We start from the raw sequence: 21,813 nt of genomic DNA on the forward strand, positions 1-21,813 counted from the left end.
ACACATGTAGCAACAGCCAGGAAACTTCACAGAAGTGCCACCACTCCAAATAGGCTTGATAGAAAATGTTGTTATTTTTTTGGAATAATGACAAAAACGCATGTTGGGGATCTTAATCTCTGTGACACAAATTCTCCTCCTTTAACTTTGTAGATAATACACAGTCCAACTTACCTTCTAGAGAAAAATCTTGTTATTTTATTTTGTTTACAAGATATTGATAATCCATTTATCATCCAGGACACCTCATTATATCAAAAGAGCAAAATCATTTAAAATGTGCTAGATCAGGTCAAGCCATGAAATAAATCCAGGTTAAGTTAAAACTTAGAACCAAATAACAGGGGTACCAACTCTTCAAAACAGTATCAGAATCTGACTGTTTTTACAATATGAACAATCAGTGACCCATGCTGTTGTGTCCATTTCCAAATACAAAAACAAAGGCTGGGAAAAGCTAAATGATTCATCCATAGCCACATAACACAGAGCATGAGGACAAGGCTCTCCTTTGTCCATCCATTTGCTTTCATTTAAACTATGCCAACTCTTCTACTTTCTTTTAAAAATCTGTTCTATCAGAACCTGCAGTTAGAAATATCATGCCACAGGAAAACTCTGCATTTTAGCAAATATTACATAACATCCCATTTTTCTTCCCCCCAAAAAGATTCACGTATGCACTGCAATATGTATTGCTCAAAGCCACTTGCTAATAGTGGTTAATGTTGCTCAAAAAAATCTTTTAAAAATACTCAACCCATATGTTTCTGTTTTACAAGTATTCAAACAAATCTTCATAAAAGATCAGAGTGGAAATAATTTTTTCATTCTTAAATCAGCTGAAAAAAATCACTCTCCTTGATGAAGTATTCTTTATTAACGGAACAAAGTCAAGGGAAATTGATTTTTTTAATATGTTTTGTTGATTATGCCATTACAGTTGTCCTATTTCCCCCCTTCATTCCCCTACACCCTGCACACCCCTTCCCACACCATTTCCCCACCTTTAGTTTATGTCCACATGTCTCAAGTTCTTTAGATTCTATATTTCCCCTACTATTCTTGCCCTCCCCCCTATCTATTTTCTACCTACTGTTTATGCTACTTATTCTCTGTACCTTCTCCCCTCTTCTCCTCCTCCCACTCCCCTGTTGCTAACCCTCCATGTGATCTTCATTTCTATGGTTCTGCTCCGATCTAGCTGTCCTCTTAGTTTGCTTTTGTTTTAGGTGTGGNCACCCCTTCCCACACCATTTCCCCACCTTTAGTTTATGTCCACATGTCTCAAGTTCTTTAGATTCTATATTTCCCCTACTATTCTTGCCCTCCCCCCTATCTATTTTCTACCTACTGTTTATGCTACTTATTCTCTGTACCTTCTCCCCTCTTCTCCTCCTCCCACTCCCCTGTTGCTAACCTTCCATGTGATCTTCATTTCTATGGTTCTGCTCCGATCTAGCTGTCCTCTTGGTTTGCTTTTGTTTTAGGTGTGGTTGTTAATAACTGTGAGTTTGCTGTCCTCTCACTGTTTGTATTTTTTATCTTCTTTTTCTAAGTCCCTTTAACAGTTCATATAATAAGGGCTTGGTGATGATGAACTCCTTGAATTTGATCTTATCTGAGAAGCACTTTATCTGCCCTTCCATTCAGAATGAAAGCTTAGCTGAATAGAGCAATCTTGGATGTAGGTCCTTGTCTTTCATGACTTGGAATACTCCTTTCCAGCCCCTTCTTGCCTGTAAGGTCTCTTTTGAGAAATCAGCTGACAGTCTGATGGGAACTCCTTTGTAGGTTACTGTGTCCTTATCTCTTGCTGCTTCTAGGATTCTTTCATTTTCATCTTGGCTAATGTAATTATGATGTGCCTTGGTGTGTTCCTTCTTGGGTCCAACTTGTTTGGGACTCTCTGAGCTTCTTGGACTTCCTGAAAGTCTATTTCCTTTGCCACATTGAGGAAGTTCTCCTTTATTATTTGTTCAAATAAGTTTTCCACAAGTTGCTCTTCCTCTTCCCCTTCTGGTACCCCTATAATTCGGATGTTGGAATGTTTCAAGATGTCCTGGAGGTTCCTAAGCTTCTTCTCATTTTTTTGAATTCTTGTTTCTTCATACTTTTCTGTTTGGTCATTTTTTTCTTCTTTCTGGTCCACTCCCTTGAGTCCCAGTTTCCTTCCCATCACTATTGGTTTCCTGTGCATTTCCCTTCATTTCAATTAGTTTAGCCTTCATCTGTTCCTCTAATTTGTGACTGAAATCAACCAGTTCTGCGAGCATCCCGATCACCAGTGTTTTGAACTGTGCATCTGATAGGTTGGCTATTTCTTGGTCGCTTAGAGTTATCGGCTCTGGGGCTTTGAGTTCTTCTTGAGCCATGATGTTTTGGTCTGTTCACCTGTTACATATAAGGCACAGAGCCCTGGATGTTCACCAGGACGGGGTGACCCAGTTGCTGGGTTGTGATGCTGTATGTGGGGGCGGGGTCAAAGAGGGGCAATGGTGGTCCCCTCTGCTGCTTCCTGCTTGCTGGGGCCAGTGCAGTCCGTCTTACTGCTTGTTCCTTCACCTGGTTTATCGGTCAGGCTGAACAGATCGTTGTTGTCGGACTTCCGTATAGTTCAATTTTCTGGTTTGGTTGCATTTTTGTCACTAAAACTTTGTTGTTTTTAAACTTGGTTGTGCAAGGAGATACAGTGTTTCCACCTATGCCTCCATCTTGGCCGGAAGTCTAGGGAAATGGATTTTAGCAGAATCTTTGTTTTATCACTAAATCCCACATTTTTTAAAACTTACTATAAAGCACATCTTATCACATTTAAAGCATATGCTATTAAAATTTTAAATTTTTTTCACATACTTAATCAAAATTCACAGCAAAATTACAACTGTGTCCCAGCTGTATTAATTGGATCATAAACATTATACATACAAAATTCATTAATTCTCTAAAACATGAAATCTTACCTAGAAAAACCCCACAACTGAACCATAGATCAAAATAAGAAATTTAACACTGCAAAATTTTCTAGTTGCATCAATTATTTTTTACAATTAAAAACACAGCTAATGCCCTGGCTGGTGTAGCTCAGTGGACTGAGAACGGGCCTGCGAACCAGAGGATCATGGTTCAATTCCCGGTCAGGGCACATGCCTGGGTTGCAGGCCAGTTCCCAGCAGGGGATGCACGAGAGGCAACCATACATTGATATTTCTCTCCCTCTCCTTCCCTTCCCCTCTAAAGATAAATAAATACAATCTTTAAAAAAACAGCTATTATGCTACTGCAGGGGGAAAATAAATCTAGTAATTAAAAATGTACTATTAGGTTAAGAGGGGATTCATGGTGATGGAAGGAGACCCGCCTTAGGGTGGTAAACACACAATATAATACACAGATGACATAATGTAGAATTGTATACCTGAAACTTACATAATTTTACTAGCCAATATCATCCCAATAAATCCAATTTTAAAATATTTTTAAATGTCCTGACAGCTGCATAATTACATTTGTATTTAATTTATATTTACTATAACCACAAAAAATTCTTTAAACTTATACACCAATGATAAGCTCCTATACAATTAATGTGATCAAGTGTTCAATCTTGTATTAAAAAAAATATAGCCCTGGCTGGTGTAGCTCAGTGGATTGAGCGCGGGCCTGTGAACCACACGATCACGGTTCGATTCCCAGTCGGGGCACATGCCTGGGTTGCAGGCCAGTTCCCAGCAGGGGACTCACAAGAGGCAACCATACATTGATATTTCTCTCCTTCTCTCCTTCCCTTCCCCTCTAAAAATAAATAAATAAAATATTTTAAAAAATACAAATTAAAATGAGATATCATTTTTACAGAAGAATTAGAAAAAAATTATTATAATAACCAACACTGAAGAAGTACAGTGGAACTTATATCTCCAAGCATTGTTATGAAAACTGTAAACTGGCAACTACAGTTTTGAAAAGCAACATGGCTATATGCATATAACAAGAGTCTTAAGTACGTTTAGAATTTTTGAGCTAGCATTCCTATTTCTAGGCATCTGTACTTAAAAAAATAATCAGAATTTTACCTGTAAAGATATTTTCTGAAGTAGTACTTAACAAAAGAAGAGGAAGCAGGAAAAGCGGAGGAGAAACAGAAGAAAACAGAAAAACAAAAAAACTTAGAAATAAGCTAAATGTTTAATAATGAGTAATTGACTAAATTATAGCACTGTATAATTCAGCATTTGAGAAGTCAACAACCACAGGTTTGATTATTCTATAAGAGCTACTCTGAAAAACTATGACACATATAAGGGGGCAATACCCACTTAAAACTGTCATTGTGAGGATTAAGTGAAATACCATATATCTCAACAGTTCTAACTTGTACTTTGTTTCACAAGCTAACATATTTAAAACTAAGATGCATTTAGCAATCAACGGTGTGTCATTACTTACTTGGCTATTTTGTTTTGTTTTATTTTTTTCTTTTTCAGCACTATGTATGTTATGTGTTGCTGAGTCAGCTCTGCCTACTGACTCTACGAATGAGTGATGTCCACAATGTCCAGGTCTCAACTGCCCTGCGCAGCTCCTGTAGATGCATGCCTATCGCTTCTTTTATGGAGTCACTACTTCTTATATTTGGTCTTCCTCTTTTCCTGCTGCCTTCTATCTTTCCCAAAATTTTCAGCTTTTCCAAAGAACTCTACTTTCTCATGTTATACCCCAAGTAGGTCAACTTTAGTTTTGTCATTTTTACCTTCAGTAATGTTTTGCATTATTTCAGGCTTTATTTTCTCAAGGATCTACTTGTCCATCTTTCTGGTGGTCCAGAATATCTGCAGAGCCTATTTCTAATGAATCGTTGTTCTCCTATCAGCCTACTTCACTGTCCAACTTTCACACCCATACCTAGTAATTAGGAATACAAGAGTATACATGACCTTAGCCTACGTCTCTTATAACCCATCTTTGCTCTTGATGACCATTCCTAATTCTTCCACTGTTGCTCTTCCAAGTCTCAAATTTCTCTTGAGTTCTTGACTGCAATCTCCATTTGAATTGATGTCTGAACCACGGTAAGCAAAATCTTTAACAATTTCAATATTTTTATTCTCTGTGTTAAACGTGTGTATTTCTTCTGTAGTCGCGATTTTTATCATCTTGAGGTGCAGATGCAGTCCTGCTGTAGCACCTTCTTCCTTTGCTGTCATCAGGAGTCATTTCAAATCACTGCTATTTTACACCAGAATAAAATGGTATCACCTGCCTATCTTAAGTTATTGATATTTCTTCCACCAATTTCACTCCGCCTTCCTCTGAGTCTAACTCAGTGTTTTGTATAATATGTTCTGCATACAAATTGCACATATAGGCAGGTAAAGTGTACCTGTGTCTAACACCTTAGCGTATAGGAAACCATTCTGTCTCTCCATATTCTGTCCTGACAGTGGCTTCCTATTCACAACACAAGTTACATATCTGGACAATCAAGTATGGAAGCACGCCCAGTTGTTTCAGAGCAACCCACAGTTTATAATGATCCACACAGCAAAGGCTTTACTGTCCAGCTATCTTTCTATAAGACATAAACTAACCTTCTGGAATTCTTTGGAGCACTCCAGTATCAAACAAATGTGCACAATTAGATCCCAGTGCTTCTTTTTCTGAATCCAGCCTGAACATCCAACACATCTTGCTCCATATAAGGTAGAAGCCTTTGTTGTTTCACCTTGAGCATCATTTTATTTAAGTGAAAAATTAGAGCAACTGTCCTAATAGTTACCATACAAATCAGAATCTCCTTTCTTTAAGACTGAGATAAAGACTTCCAGCCCAGATAGAGGCGTAGGTAGACACACTGTGCCTCCTCAAACAACCAAAATAAGGACAACAATTCAGAAATACAATAACAACCAAAACTGAAAGGAAATTGAACTGTATGGAAGTCTGACAACCAAGGAGTTAAAATAGATCGGTAGTCGGGTTGGAGTCGGATGGCTGAGCAGAGAGATGGGTCGCAACACGGGAAGTGGTGACACCAGTCATGCAAGGCACCCCAGGTGTGCAGGGTCCCCCGGGTGTGCAAGGTGGCACCAGGCAGACCCTGGGCACCCAGGCGGTGACTGGCAGACCCAGCAGTGATTGAGAAGCGGGGCACCATACGAAAGGTGGCTGGCTGACCGGGCAGCAGTCCCACATTTGCGTGCAGATAACTGGGGAGCAAGACAGATCGTGCAACCCAGGGTCCTAGCACTGAGAAATAACGCCTCAAAACACCAACTGAAAACACTTATGGGGGTTGACGCACAGGAAGAGACTCCCACCCTCACAGAAAAGTTCACTGGAGAAACCCACAGGGTCATAGAATGTACACAAGCCCACCAACATGGGAATCAGCACCAGAAAGGCCCAGTTTGTTTAGGGGAAGCGGCGGAAGGAATTGAGGTGTAACAGAGAGTGGAGCAGAGTGCCATTTTTTCCCTCTCTGACCCTGCCCCCACATACAGCTTCACAACCTAGCAACTTGGGTTGCCCCACTCTGGTGAACACCTAAGGCCCTGCCTCTCATATGTAACAGGTGCAAACAGACCAAAACATTATGGCTCAAGCAGAAAAAAAGCTCCAAGCCCCAGAGCCAATACTTCTAAGGGACCAAGAGATAGCCAACCTATCAGATGCACAGTTCAAAGCACTGGTGATCAGGATGCTCACAGAACTGGTTGATTTTAGGCACAAATTAGATGAACTAATGAAGGCTAAACTAATTGAAATGAAGGGAGATGCACAGGAAACCAATAGTGATGGGAAGGAAACTGGGACTCATATCAAGGGAGTGGACCAGAAGGAGGAAAAAAATGACTAAACAGAAAAGTATGAAGAAACAAGAATTCAAAAAAATGAGGAGAGGCTTAGGAACCTTCAGGACATCTTGAAACATTCCAACACCCGAATTATAGGGGTACCAGAAGGGGAAGAGGAAGACAAACTAGTGGAAAAGTTAATTGAACAAATAATGAAGGAGAACTTCCCCAATCTGGCAAAGGAAATAGACTTCCAGGAAGCCCAGGAAGCTCAGAGTCCCAAAGAAGTTGGACCCAAAGAGGAATACACCAAGGCACATCATAATTACATTGGCCAAAAATAAAAATGAAGGAGAGAATCCTAGAAGCAGCAAGAGATAAGGACACAGTAACCTACAAAGGAGTTCCCATCAGACTGTCAGCTGATTTCTCAAAAGAGACCTTACAGGCAAGAAGGGGCTGGAAAGAAGTATTCCAAGTCATGAAAGACAAGGACCTACATCCAAGATTGCTCTATTCAGCTAAGCTTTCATTCAGAATGGAAGGACAGATAAAGTGCTTCTCAGATAAGGTCAAGTTGAAGGAGTTCCTCATCACCAAGCCCTTATTTTATGAAATGTCAAAGGGACTCATCTAAGAAAAAGAAGATAAAAAACAAGTATACTAAAATGACAGCAAACTCACAATTACTAACAACCACACCTAAAATAAAAACAAAATAAGGAAACAACTAGAACAGGAACAGAACCACAGAAATGGAGATCACCTGGAGGGTTAGTAACAGGAGAGTGGGAAGAAGAGGGTAGAGAAAGGTACAGAGAATAAGTAGCATAGATGGCAGGCAGAAAATAGACAGGGGAAGGGAAAGAATAGTATAGGAAATGTAAAAGCTAAAGAATTTAAGATACATGGACATGAACTAAAGGGGGGTGAATGTGGGAGGGAGAAGGTGTGCAGGGTGGAGGGGAATGAAGTGGGGAAATGGGACAACTATAATAACATAATCAATAAAATATATTTAAAAAGACTGAGATAAAATAATTGTGTACCTTAAAATTGATGGTTATCAGAGTATAATTTAGAGCCAATGGAACCCAGTAGTGGATTGAACAGCCCGGCACAAATTTTAAAAGCATAAACATACTTTGAAACTTGTGACCTAAAACTAACAACCACCTACGTAGCAAGTGCGTCTACATATCTCTCAGTACCTTCCCTCAGTTCACCAGTCATATGGACTTTTAGCATACAGAGTAACTCTATCATTGTTTTTAGTTAAAGTGTAAATTGCATATAAAGGAATATCATATTAACATTATTTTTTCATTTGTTTAACAACATAGCAAAAGCTTACTTCTTTATGTAACTACTTTCTCTAAGTTCCTTTCTCAATTCCAAACTCTCCATCCATTCTCAACTACTTCAAGTTCCCCCAAGTACTCCAAGCTGACCCAATCTCCACACCTTTGCTCAAATTGCTTCCTTTGACAAAACCAATCCAGAGCAAAGTTCTAGCATCGCCTTTTTCTGAAGTTTCTCTTGCCTCAGCCCAGTCTCTTCCCACCACTCCTTACAATCTTTGTCTCCACTTTGTGTCACATATATTTTTCCAACAAGAGCCTGAGAAAATGTTATTACCAATATTCACGTATGTTCTTCTCACTAAACTCAAGTACCCCAATGATGGGTATCATTGTGATTCACATATGCATTCTCAATCCAAGGATAAAATAAAACTTCTATAAATGTTGCATACACCATAAAGTTTAGTGTGCACCACAGATAAATTGCAGAACTAACTGTATCCTGGATACTCTGACATATTTAAATAGTCACTGCAAACAAATTTCTAGCCCTACATGCTTATGCCACAAAATGAAAACATAGTTCAACTTCTGTTATATATTTAACTTAGCCATTACTTTCTCAAAAGAAAATGACTGAGGAATTAACATGACACATCTTATACAGCCCTTGTGCAAAGAATTTGACAACTCATCTTAACGGTAGGGTAACCTTAATAATAAAATTAATGAATATAGACACCAAAATCCTACATAAAATATTAGCAAACCAAATCCGGTAATAAATTTAAAGCATAATACATCACAACTGTATCTGCTTTATTCCAGGAAGGCAACTTTAATATTCAAAAAAGTCCATCAATAAAAAGATACTCAAATTACTACAAATAGCAAAAAAGCACAAAAAATGTTCAACATTATAATCATTAGAGAAATACTCATTATAAACCACGATGAGCTTTTTCAAGTTGGTGTGTAATGAAGGGGGTGTGCATGTGAGGTCATGGCATGGGCAGGTGGGGTCAGACGATTTGAACAAGATGAAGACAGAACCCACACTGGCACTGGCAGTGGATGTGGTTCCGTCCAGAGCCAAAGATGGCAGGGAACATGCAGGGTAAGTGGAGATGGTCTGGCTTCCTCACCCAGGTGTCTGGGTAATGAAGGGAAGCAGAGTTCTCATCACCTTGAATGAACCTGATAAGCAGTGTTCTCATAGCCTTGAGACTGGGTCTGATAAACTGTTCCCATAACAGGAAATGGGCTCGCATGCACAAAACTATGTCATGTTATGTAATTTTCTGGCATTTTTCTGGCTTTGTTCACCTCTTGTATTTAAACAAGTAGGGCCTCCATGCTGGATGCCACGGTGGAGACATGCTGGGGAGCAAGGGCCATGACGTGTGACATGCAGGGAGACACACAGCTTGCAGCACGTGTGGCTTGCCCACCCATGAATAAAGGCATGCCAGACATCCCAATGGCTCTCTGAATATTTTCCTGTCTGCATGAATACCATGGACCTGCCTGGCCTTGAATGGTCACAACACAGAATATATCTTCAACATCAGTCATCAGTGATAGCCTAAGTTGACATGACATGCTGGCCTGGATCAATGAGTCACTGCAGTTGAATCTGACAAAGATCCAATAGTTGTGCCCAGGGACTGCCTATTGTCAGTTTGTGGGCATGCTGTTCCCTGGCTCCACTGCCTTGAAGTAAAATTCCAAGCTAAACTGGAATATGAATACATCCATAACTTCAAAATACTACAAACAGGATTAAAGAGGATAAATGTTGACAAAATAATTCCTGTGGACAAATTAGTAAAAGGAATGTTTCAAGACAATTTCGAATTTGTTCAGTGGTTCAAGAAGTTTTCTGATGCAAACTATGATGGAAAAGACTATGACCCTGTAGCTGTCAGACAAGGTCCCTTTTGGCTCCAGCTCTGAACAAACCCAAGAAACCTCTCAGCTTTAGCTGTGCAGATCCACAGAGGCCACTACGACACACACAATCACTGTCCTGAGTGTGATGCGGAAGAATCCTGGTGTGGGCATCAAGGATGACGAAGCAACCGGACTGACATATCAGGTCAATGTATTAAAACATACCGTTGAACTTGGAGACAGAGATCTCTACTTTGGAAAGCTAAGGAAAACTGGACTTATTTGCCAAGAGAATGAGGTGGGAAACAACCCTGTACTTGCAGGGGATTGTGGACATTCTCTATGTCACAGATGAAAGCTTTGGGATACCTGATGAAGGAGCCCACAGGAGGGACAAGAAGAATATTAGCAGCCTAGACCAGCAAAACACTGAATTCTTCACTACAAATCATGTGCCTAACCGTAAAATACTCCCTTTTATTAATTATTCTTAGAGGACTCACTGGTTTCTTTTCATAAGCACAAAGTACCCCTTTTTAAAGTGAACTTCACAAAGTTTCACTCCTTTCCCAGTAAGTTGGAGTTACAAGCCTTTACCTTGTAGCAGACAGTATTAACTTCTAACTGGTTCACCTAGGGAACAAAAAGGCTGAGACCATGGGCTCATCACAGGGATGCCGGTAACACTGATTGCTGGAGAGTTTTTTTTTTTTTTAAGATTTTATTATATTTATTTATTTATTTATTTATTTATCTTCAGAGGGGAAGGAGAGGGAGAGAAACATCAATGTATGGTTGCCTTTTGTGCGTCCCCTGCTGGGAGTTGGCCTACAGGCAACTGGCCTGCAACCCAGGCATGTGCCCTGACTGGGAATCGAACCGCGATCCTCTGGTTCACAGGCCCGCGCTCAATCCACTGAGCTACACCAGCCAGGACTGGAGAGGTACTTTTATGTGCAACACTGAGGGGGAGAACTCAGTACAGAAATGTAAAGACTCATTTGAATTTCAAGCTACTGTGACATTTTGGCAATGAATGTTTTAATACATAAATGCCTTAAGAGTATTTAAAAGATGGTTCCATATTTCAAAAAATAAAATGTAACCTGAGAGGAGAGTCTCTGTGTTGCCCTGCTATCTGGGAAGGAAGAGCCAGACCTTGGAACTTTGAATCCTGTTGTTCACAGGCCTTGCAGGGCTGCCTGAATCTTCACAGGCCTAGCCTTGGCCCAGAAGGAAAGTTTAAAAAGTTGCTCTGTAAAGCCATTTGATGACCTTCACCAACTGTACCTCTGCTAAGCAGCAAGAGGCCCTGTTGCCTGAATAAACAGAGGGCGTGCTGCTCCAACAGCCCTAAAATGTTGGAGTTGAGTAGCTTATTTTCACTGAGCAGGTCTCTGACAACTTTTCCAATTACCCCTAAATTTTCTATGCAGTGTTTTTTGTTTTGGGGGGAGGGGGCGGGGGGTGGCGCAGGGATGAGGTGTGTTGAGTTTTTAAATCTAACAACTACTTTTGGGATCATGTCCACACCTCTGGGATTTGAATGGGGGTTGCGCCCCATTTTACTGTCTTTTAAGTTTATATTTAATGTGTTTATCTGCTTCCCTGGCCACTGGGGACTCCTCTCTGACTCCTTAAAGTCTGCTGCTTAGAATGGAAGTTCAGCAAGCAGGTAGGTGTTCATGCTGCAAGTTTTTTTGGACCCCTGACAAAGGGAGTGATCAGTAAAGGCCGTCACTACTTTGGGATCTGCAAGGCTGGGTGTTTCGGGTGCCTCCCGTCCACAGCCCTCCACTGTTCTCAGGACACTTTGCCAGTGCACTAATCTCTTTGGAGATGAAATTTGTTAGCATGTTACTAAATGTTCATTTTCTTTTGCAGAGAAGAAAAACAGTACTGTACCTCAGTTAATTATTAATATTTAAAATATTTCATTCCTTAACACTCCTCACTTGCCTTGCCCACAGCCCATTCAATGCCTGTTTGGCAGAACCCTGCACAGGTTGTGTCACCCACTGTTGAGACTGCTCAGCCCCAATGTGCTTGTACAGATCTGTTTCCAGTGGTAGTTTGTCCTGAAATGTGTGTAGGAAGCAGGGATTTTATGATAAATTATAGTATAATGAATGCTCTCTGAAATTCAGAGAACACAGATTCAGAGATTAACAATACCCAAAATACAAGTAACTAGCCACTGTTCAAAAAACAGAAGTGTTATTCCACTTCTGCAGCCCTCTAGACTTTTGTTGCCCTAAAATTCAGTAACAAGTTAAAAAAAATTACCATTTATAATAGCATCAGACTATATAAAATGCCCACAAATCTAATTAAAAATATGTGCATCTCCCCAAAGATACTTATTAATTACAAAGCAGAAAACAGGAGCTTTATATATAAGAAGGCAGATACTCCCTTAATCAAATACAAACATGTAGCTCAGTGGATTGCACGAGGGCCTGCCAACCAAAGCGTTGCCGGTTCAATTCCCAGTCAGGGCACATGCCTGGGTTGCAGGCCAGGTCCCCAGAATGGAGTGCAACCACTCATTGATGTTTCTCTCTTTCTTTCTCCTTCCCTTCTCCTCTCTCTAAAAATAAATAAATAAAATCTCTAAAAAATAAGTAAATAAATAAAGACAAACTTTAGAAATAAAAAATAATAATAATAATAAAACTCCTGGTACATCACACCACTCCTGCGGTACTCCTGCCAAAACGTATAATCTGAATTTATCATGAGGAAATATTAAACAAACCCAATTAGAGTCCTTGTACAAAAAGTACTTAAATTAAATTATTCAAAACTCTCAAGGTCATGAGACACAAAGGAAGATGAAGAACTGTTCCAAATGACAGGAGACTAAAGCGGCATGACAACTAAATGCAGCACATGACCTGGGATTCACTTTTGCTATGAATGATGTATTTAACAACTCATGGTTCCCACATAAGGTCTACAGCATTTAAATATTATTGGCAAGTGTTCTCTGTGGACATATGGGGTAATGATTTTTCATTAGGAAATAGACTGACAGCAATTAGGAGTAAAGGAGCAAGTGCAAGTACACAACTTACACTCAAAAAATTCTAAGTGTGAAATGTGCTTATATACAGAAAGAGAAGAAGAAGGGTAAAGAAAATGTGGGAAGATGTTCATTTAAGGAATCTGGGTGAAGAATACGAAGGGATTTTGGTAGAGTATTCTTGTAATTATGATAATCTGAAATTAGAACAAAGTAAAAGTTATAGAGAAAAAAATGTAATGTAAGACAACCACAGAGAGAACTATGAAATTACAAAACCTCATTCCCAGAAATTAACAAAGACTGAATAAGATTAAACAATAGACTATGATGAGAAGATAATTCTCTCCAAAGCAATCTCTAGATTCAATACAATCGCAATTAAAATTCCAGCAGATTTCATTTTTGGAATTTGGTAAGCTGATTCTAAAGTTTCTAGAGAAATGTGCCCTGGCTGGTGTAGCTCAGTGGATTGAGCAGGGGCTGCGAACCAAAGGATCACCGGTTTGATTCCCAATCAGGGCACATGCCTGGGTTGCAGACCAGATCCCCAGTGGGAGCCACATAAGAGGCAACCACACACTGATATTTCTCTCCCTCTCTTTCTCCCTCCCTTCCCGTCTCTAAAAATAAATAAATAAATAAATAAAATGAACTGAAGTTCATAAAGAAATGTAAGGGTCAAAGCCCTGGCTGGTGTAGCTCAGGGGATTGAGCGTGGTGGGCCTGAGAACCACACAATTGAGGTTCGATTCCCAGTCAGGGCACATGCCTGGGTTGCAGGCCAGTTCCCGGCAGGGGACCCACAAAAGGCAACCATACACTGATATTTCTCTCTCTCCTTCCCTTCCCCTCTAAACATAAATAAATAAAATCTTTTAAAAAATCAGTATCCTGCTCCTATTAAAAAAAAAAGAAAGAAAGAAATGTAAGGGTCAAGAACAGCCAAGACAATCTCAAAGAAGAACTAGATGGGAAAATAAAGTTTACTATAAATCTATAATAATTAGTAAAGAAATGACACTTGAATAGACAAATAGACCAATGAAGCAGAACAATGATTCATACATATAATAATACATGATTCACAACAAAAGTAGCAATGCAGAATAAAAGTGATAAAAAGGAAAAGGCTAACTTTTCAATAAAGGCTACTAGGGAAACTCGATACACATTTGGAAAAAATAAGTATGAGTCCTACTGAAACAGTGTGCAGCCAAGAGCGGGGCCCAGAACTCAAGGTGTCCAGGAAATATTAGAAAGATATATAGGATGTCCTCACCCCTCCCGCCACAGGTGTGAGTTGCGGGAAGGGACATATGGAGCAGGGACATACAGAGCTGTTTTGTACAGCAACAGCTTTGCAGCTAACCTCTGGCATGGTCATTAGCATATTGATAACCTTTAACTGATTGCATACATGTGTTAAATAGCTGTGGCCAATAGCTCTGACCCAAGATATAACTGGGGGGCAGCTCCCCTTGGTTACAGCACCTGCATGAAAGCTTGGACAAGACTGGCTCCACGACACGGGGCCACACCTGCCCAGACTCACTATGGCAGCCCAGGAAACTTAGAATAATACAGGAATGCTGGCAGGTGTAACTGATTGTAGGAGTCGTTGGAAATGGGGGTACAGAGGAAGATTGGTGTGGGGATTTAAACCCAGACACAGCAGCCACTGAGAGGAGAACCATGTGGTTTTGGCAGAGTGGAGACCTCCCTACCCCCTGCAGCTTTGCCGGGGGAGAACCACACATTTTTTACCAGAGTGGGGACCCCCACAGCTTTGGTAGAAGAGGACCATGTGGCTTCGGGGTGCTCCCTTTGGCCACGTGGCCTAGGAAGCAGGAGAGACTTTGCCTGGAAGAAGGGTGCATGACTTTTGTTGGTGGGCCATGAGAAAGTGCCACATGATTTTGGATTAATTGGAGATCCTGCCTGGACGGCAACACAGCTGATGGTGCGGAAGCCTGAATCACAGACGTCCACTACTTTCCCTGAGATACGGTACCCTAGGTTACACAGAGGGAGAAGGAAGGACTGTGTGCGTCTGTGGGCATCCTAAAGGACTTTGATATTTTAATGAAGACGTTAGGTCACTGCTTTAAGTCTATATAACTTTAAATAAACATTTCCTTTCCTTTTCACAAATTTCTATCATTGAGAGATATCTTTCCTATAGGGCAGTGGACAAGCAAACCTAGTGGGGGTGGGGGGTCCTTTCAGTAATAGTATACAGTACCCCCCTTGGCCCTGTGCTGTAACACTATCTCATATCATGACCAAAAATTATACACCAGTAGGTGGAAGGGTAAGGGAGTTTATAAAACTACATGTGAAAGGCAAACAATATAGCTTCACGAAGTTTATCCAGTAGATTATCTTCATAACCTCAGAATAGGAAAAAATTTTAAATGGTAAAAAATTAACCAAAAAGTGACTCCACATCACCACACTTGTGTCTCCTCTGCCAGTTCCAAGAATTAACAAATTAACGAATAACTTTCAGTCTGTCTACAATGGGTTCAAAATACAGCAAGAGTTTTCCATCCCAAGCAGGCCGGTACTTTATTCCTCTGCTCCACCCTCTTCTTTTCCTTTGCCTCCTTGAAGCACACCCCCCTCTCACTCCGTTCTCTTCCTCACTGCCCCCTATCCTACGGTCAGTTGGTTTTCCCCAGCCTGATTCTACTACTATGCTCCTAACTCTGGGGTTTTTTTTTCTTTCTAATTCTGGCTTTTAACTTCATCTCCATTCTCTGTGCCCAACCCTAATTATTTCCAACTTCTCTCTTAACCCCCAGCCCCTCAAATAAATTTACCAACATTCAGAATCTCTCAATCCATTCACACAAAAGGTCCTTCCCACCATGATTCTGCTGAAGGCAAACTCTGATGAATAAGAACTAAATTCAAACTCCTTCCCTCTATTCCTTTTTACCTTTAGGCAGAAATCTGACTTCTCCCTAAAACAAAGCCTGTCTTTTTGCTCTCCCCCACTTTGCAGATTCATAGATAAATGTAAAAGTCAAGTGACTGTGTTTCAATCTAAAAGGTAATTTCCAACTCTTTCAAAAATGCTGGCAAATACTGACAATAAAAATGACCATAACAATACCTTTACTGTCAAAATAATCAATTTCATCGACCACTAGACAAGACCAAGGCCTTGTCTAATTACAGTTTGTTTCAGTATTATTGAGGCAACAGGGATGTTTAAAACAATAAATGAGAGATCAAATGCCATCTCAGAGGTATAAACTACCCCCTCTGTAAAATATTTCTTTATTAAAATGAAGAGCCCCACCCTGTGAGCTGTCAGCAAAATACAGGAACAGACAAAGTAAGCAATGCTGAAAACCTCACTTAACAAGGCTGTTTCACTGCCCTAATTTCACAAGTGGGTTTACCAGTTCAGTGAACCCAATCATGTAATCCATGCTATAATTCTCATTTCAAATCAAAACAAGACCTTATACCAGTAAACTTCCCAAAGGACACAGAAAAACAAAACTTTGGGAGAAAACTAGAGGTATTTTGTGGAAAGAGAGTCTAAAAAGTATCTGGGGATATCAAAGACTATCACTTGTTCTTTTGTGAAAAGCTAAATTTGCAACACATAAATTTCACAGAGATTCAGAAAGACAGCCAGAATCCTTGTCAGACAAACAGAGAATCTTTTTTCAGCATAAGAGATAGTAAGCACACAAAAAAATAGATATGGGGCAAGGAAATAAGGACAGATGGAAAAAAGCCTTAAAAAGGAAAAGGGAAAGAAAAGAAAGGAAACATGAATCCAGGGATGAGATATCAGTGGGAGGATGAAAAGTGTAACAACCAGAAGCACAAACTGGTTAAGAAAACAGTAATTCACTTAGCAGGATAAACTAAATAAAGGTAGGCAAAGAGAAAATTAGAGGGGATTTGTAAACATCATCATACTAAAAGACTCATCATAAGTCTTTTCTTTCCACTCTTCTTTTTAACCAGCTATAAAGAAAATTTAAAACACAAGATTTTGTGGAAGCAGCAGCAATAAGATACCATCACCTTGAATATATGAGTAAAAGGAACAGAAACCAAGATAAACCCACAGCAACATAAAGTTATTGGACTAATATAAATTAGGATAATTAATGCATAATAACTCCATTTCAACCTATCATTAACTTACAACAAAATACCTAGTGCAAATTCAGATTCGAAATGCACAGGAAATGCATTTATGCAAGTTCTGCTAAGTCAAAAAACTGTGAAACCCATTCCCAAGCTATCTCTAAATTTACAAGACTCACCTCACTTGAATATTTAGAGTAAGGTTACTGAGAATAATTAGTTTCACTCTGAACTCCAGCACAGCTCCTCATCTGTCCTTGTGCGGTTTAGGTGACACCCCACTCCCCCCATCCCTTTGTCTTATCTTATCTTGAATAGAAACAGTTTCTGCAAGTGACACTAGAGGAAACACATGCAATCTTGAAAACCAGGAAAGCTGAGTTATCACCCAGCACAGATCAACACCTCAACCCAATTTTGGAGATGAAGGCACTCACACTGTATGCCTCTCACTACACTGAAAGGGCCCGTCTCTCTAGAGGTACCCTCTGCACTTCGCACGTACTCTGTGCACCAAGCACACTGAAAAGTCACCATTTCACACACACAATTAGCACTCCTCCCACCAGAAACCCCTCTCCCCTCTTTTTCATATATTGCATTTCTACTCAGCACAAAAATTAAGCAAATATCGCCTGAAGTCTTACATAATAACCCTTTTCAGAATTAGGTACTCTTTCTTCTGTATCTGCTTTTAACTCTATATGGCATTAATTTCTCTCTGCTTTGTTCTATACTTCCCTGTTAAATTTTAATCTTTCCTTAGTTTAAGGACAGGAATCATATGCTGTTATCCATGTACTGCCATCATTTAATGCAGTGACAGGAATTATTTAAACCTTTGTTGACTGAACAGATGCAGAGGAAATGCCCTCTTCAACCTAAATGGCCAAACAAGGTATATTAGGTCAGAACCTGCACAACAACACAGTGTCGGGTGCTAAGAATAAAGTTTCTAAGGAAGCAGATGTGCACCATTATTAGTTCATCTCTACAGACTTTCAAATCTAGCACGTATCTTAACTTGTCTCTGCAAAGAACCAAAAAATTCATAATATGCATAAGTACAATTTTAATCTACATAATTAAAGTGTCCTATTTTAACAATGATTTTTGCCATTACCCCAAAATGTTAAAAATACAACACAGAGTTCCTAAAGTAAAACTGACTCATTATAACAAGTAGTGCTAATGAAAGGCAACTTTGTGAGGAACGTTAGCTGGGTATTCTATGATTATTTCTCTCTTTCTGGGGCATTATTCAAAACCACAGATTTATATACGCAAACCACAAGCTCAGTTACAAAGAGAACCGCAGGAGGAAGGCTGCTGCTCTGTAAAGAGAATAAGGAGCAAAGCCATAGAGCCAGTAAGAAAAGTCCATAAAATGATGACGAGGCTCCTCCCGAGAGATGTGGGAAAGTAATTCCCTCTTCTTCCTCCCGCTTGCGTTTGCACTGGGCCAGTCTTAATGTGGTTTCTCCTCTTATCCTTGGTTGTAAGAGTTCTGTGCAGCTAGCCTTCAGATGGTGGCTATGTCAGAATTCAGTTATAATTTTGATGTGGTTGTGGGAGAAGGTGCGCATAGTGTTTAACCTACTCCTCCATCCTGACCAGAGTCTCGAATGATCATTTCCTTTTAACACTATATTCCTATCTGTTTCAGTTTGCTTATCACACGGATCATGCCACTACTAACCAAAATCCATCCTGAACATATAAATATTTAAATTTAACACTGTAAAAGCTACACTCTTAATTATATATTTAAATTCTAATTAATCCAGTACTTGCCTATTTTCCAAACCATTTTAAATTTTATTATTTCTCTATTTCTCTAAATCAAAATATAACATAGTGCCTTAGTTCCATATTTTATTAAACAAACTGAGTTTTGTCAAGTTTGAGAATGTTTCCCATGGTCTTAGACTTTAAAACAACTGATTCTGGAAACTTTACAGTAAATAATACTTTTTCCCTGTGTTACATACAGCTCTACTCAAAAGAAAACTAAAACGAAATGGAGGAAAAAATTAAGTGCTTCCTTATATTAAATCAACACTTTACCTCTTAAACACAAAGTCTATGCTTCAAGCAGCCATCCCTATTTTATCCATTTAATCATTCAATTTTGTTATTTCCCCTTAGGAAAGAAATTATATAACTAAACAATAATGAGATACTTTTTTCACCCATCACAGTGACATTAAAACAGCGGTAACATCAAGCTGCTCTGTCTGACTACAAACTAGCAAACTCTCTGAACTTCCTTTGTACACAGCGAGGACATTTATTACAGCACTGTGAGAAAAACTGCCAATGGTCTAAATGCCTACCAATAAAGAAAATAGTTTAATAAATTATGCAGTATCTGGACTACAGAGAGTCTAGCAGCAATTAAAAACAGTAAGGTGGAACTTTTCCTTTCAACACAGATATGTAAGGCCTGTTGATACATGAAAAATGAAACTGCAAAACCATTTTGTAAAGTATTCTTTTATAGGAAAAAGCACATACAAAACTACATATTTCTACAAGCCTGTAACTCTAAAAACAATGGTAAAAGATACAGAAGTATACGTGCCAAAATGAAAACAGTGATTAGTTTCTAGACGATGAGAACCAGGTGGTGGCGTATGGGAATATGAACTGTAGCTGTACTGTTTTGATTTGTTCTTGGCAAATGAATGCATTCACTGCTTAGTTGATTATTTAAATGAACACAAATTCCAGATAATTAAAGTTAATTAGGAAAATAAAAAACTGCGAACAAAGTAGAGCACAGTATTTACCTGATCTGGCAAGAAGAATTAACTAATAAATCAAGTTTTAAAATTTTATATAAACTTTTTGTTAAAAATGTATATATAACTAATAAATTAAGTTTTACATTTTATATAAACAGTATATAAAATATTAATACTTATTATTTTTAAGTGGTGGCATTATAATTTCTTCTTTACATATTTCATATTTTTCAAGCTTTCCAAAGAATAGCTATTGCTTTTATAATTTAAAAACACTGTTACCTTTAAAATAACTTTCATCCAAAAATAAAATAAATTCTATGAAGACTTAAATTGGTCCTACAAGTATGTATGTGTTTACAAGTATACCAGTCTTTTTTACTCTGTCGGACTTGTTCAACCCCGAGGCCAGAAAAAAAGTAGTACACAAACCTCAGGATGGAAGTTTAAAACTGGGAATGTGCCCAAATTACTAAATTTAGCTTTGTGATTTTTCAAAATGATGCTCTAGCTCAAACAGTTATAAAAAGCTGAGGTTAAATTGTTTTTACATATAAAAATAATCCTGTCTCAGCCAATATCCTGTACTATGCCCTCCCAAATTATTAAAGAAAGGGTTCTTAAATATTCTTTCTTTCCATTACCACTAATTTGGAAGTATTTTTTTAGCAATATTCTTGGTGTTTGGACTCCTTAAGCCCTGAACAATTCCAACTTCATCACCCCTAAGAGATTTTACGCAGATGACATAACCTAGAACTTATAATTTGAGAAAATTTTTACAAGTAGACCGTACACCAGTATTCACATTTGCTATGTGAATTTGCAATGAAATTATTCACTGAATAGACATTTACTGAGCATTTATTGTAACAGGGCAAAGTACAAGGCCCTGAACACACAAGAATATTTATAACCTACTGAAAGAGAAAGATGATTGTTGCACAACACAAAGTGCTAGCACAATGTATTCACAGGCAGGGGGACTGACAGGGGAGGTGGAGGCTGGTGAAGAACAAGGAGCAGGACAAAGGAGACTGCAGGGATACATTCTGAACAAGGTATGAAGAGATGAACAGTATGAAATCTTAAAGCCGTGATAAGCTACACATTTCAGGAACACAAAACACCAATGTGTTCTACCTACCTAACTACCTTGTATTCAATCTACCTTTTAAATGTTACACTAATTACAGTCACCATGAATGCATCGGTCAACTCCATTAGAAAGCCATTTTCCACTCCTTTTTAAGTGTAGCAGTATGAACTTCTGATAAGGCCGTATTCCCTCAAACAAATGTATCACTAAACTTTTACTAAACACAAAAATTGTGAACCAATAACAAAATAACATTAAACAAATAACAACCAAACAAAGCTGAAGCCCTGAATAGCCTAACTGGAAAACGAGAGGATCCTTTTACAGGTCATATACACCTCCTGACCTGTATTTTGCAATCTGCTCCCCGACTGTCAGTAGATAAGCAGCACGGCTCTCAAGTCAGGAGACTGATCTTTGGCAAAGCCAGGCACCCACCCCAGATGCCTGCTATCCTCATACACCGCCCTCAGACAAGCCAAGGTAGGCCTGGAACTTGAGAAGGTTTATTTCCAATGTGGAAAGTTGCCAACATGCCTCATTCAAAGTCGAAGGACAAGGGCCAGCCCAGCCCCCCACATCCAGATCCAAGGCAGCAGGACCTTCTGTACGTACTCCTGACCCAGAGGTGACCTGCACACATTCTTCCGTGCCTGCTAATAGCTGCACAAGAATTTGCTCAGCCCCATTACTGTCTAGACTCTGACCTTACCCTGGCAACCCAGCAACAGCATATTCCAAGTTGGAGGAAGATCATATATATGACCTGGAGAGAGCACACCAGTCCTATTGGGACATAACTAAGTACTACAAAAACAGCACCCTATTC

General features: G+C 39.3%; 1 protein-coding gene and 1 pseudogene across 7 annotated transcripts in view; one reads left to right on the plus strand and one right to left on the minus strand.

Moving 5' to 3' along the window:
* The window catches only part of MYO6 (myosin VI), a 158,840-nt gene that overhangs the window by 113,234 nt on the left and 23,793 nt on the right, over positions 1-21,813 (minus strand). The gene's annotated exons all lie outside the window — the stretch shown is intronic.
* Positions 9,562-10,695, plus strand: LOC118978706 (microtubule-associated protein RP/EB family member 1-like; annotated as a pseudogene).

Source organism: Sturnira hondurensis, unplaced genomic scaffold (genome assembly GCF_014824575.4).
Source record: "Sturnira hondurensis isolate 20B ecotype Veracruz unplaced genomic scaffold, ASM1482457v3 Scaffold0022136, whole genome shotgun sequence".
In the NCBI taxonomy this organism is placed as follows: Eukaryota; Metazoa; Chordata; class Mammalia; order Chiroptera; family Phyllostomidae; genus Sturnira; species Sturnira hondurensis.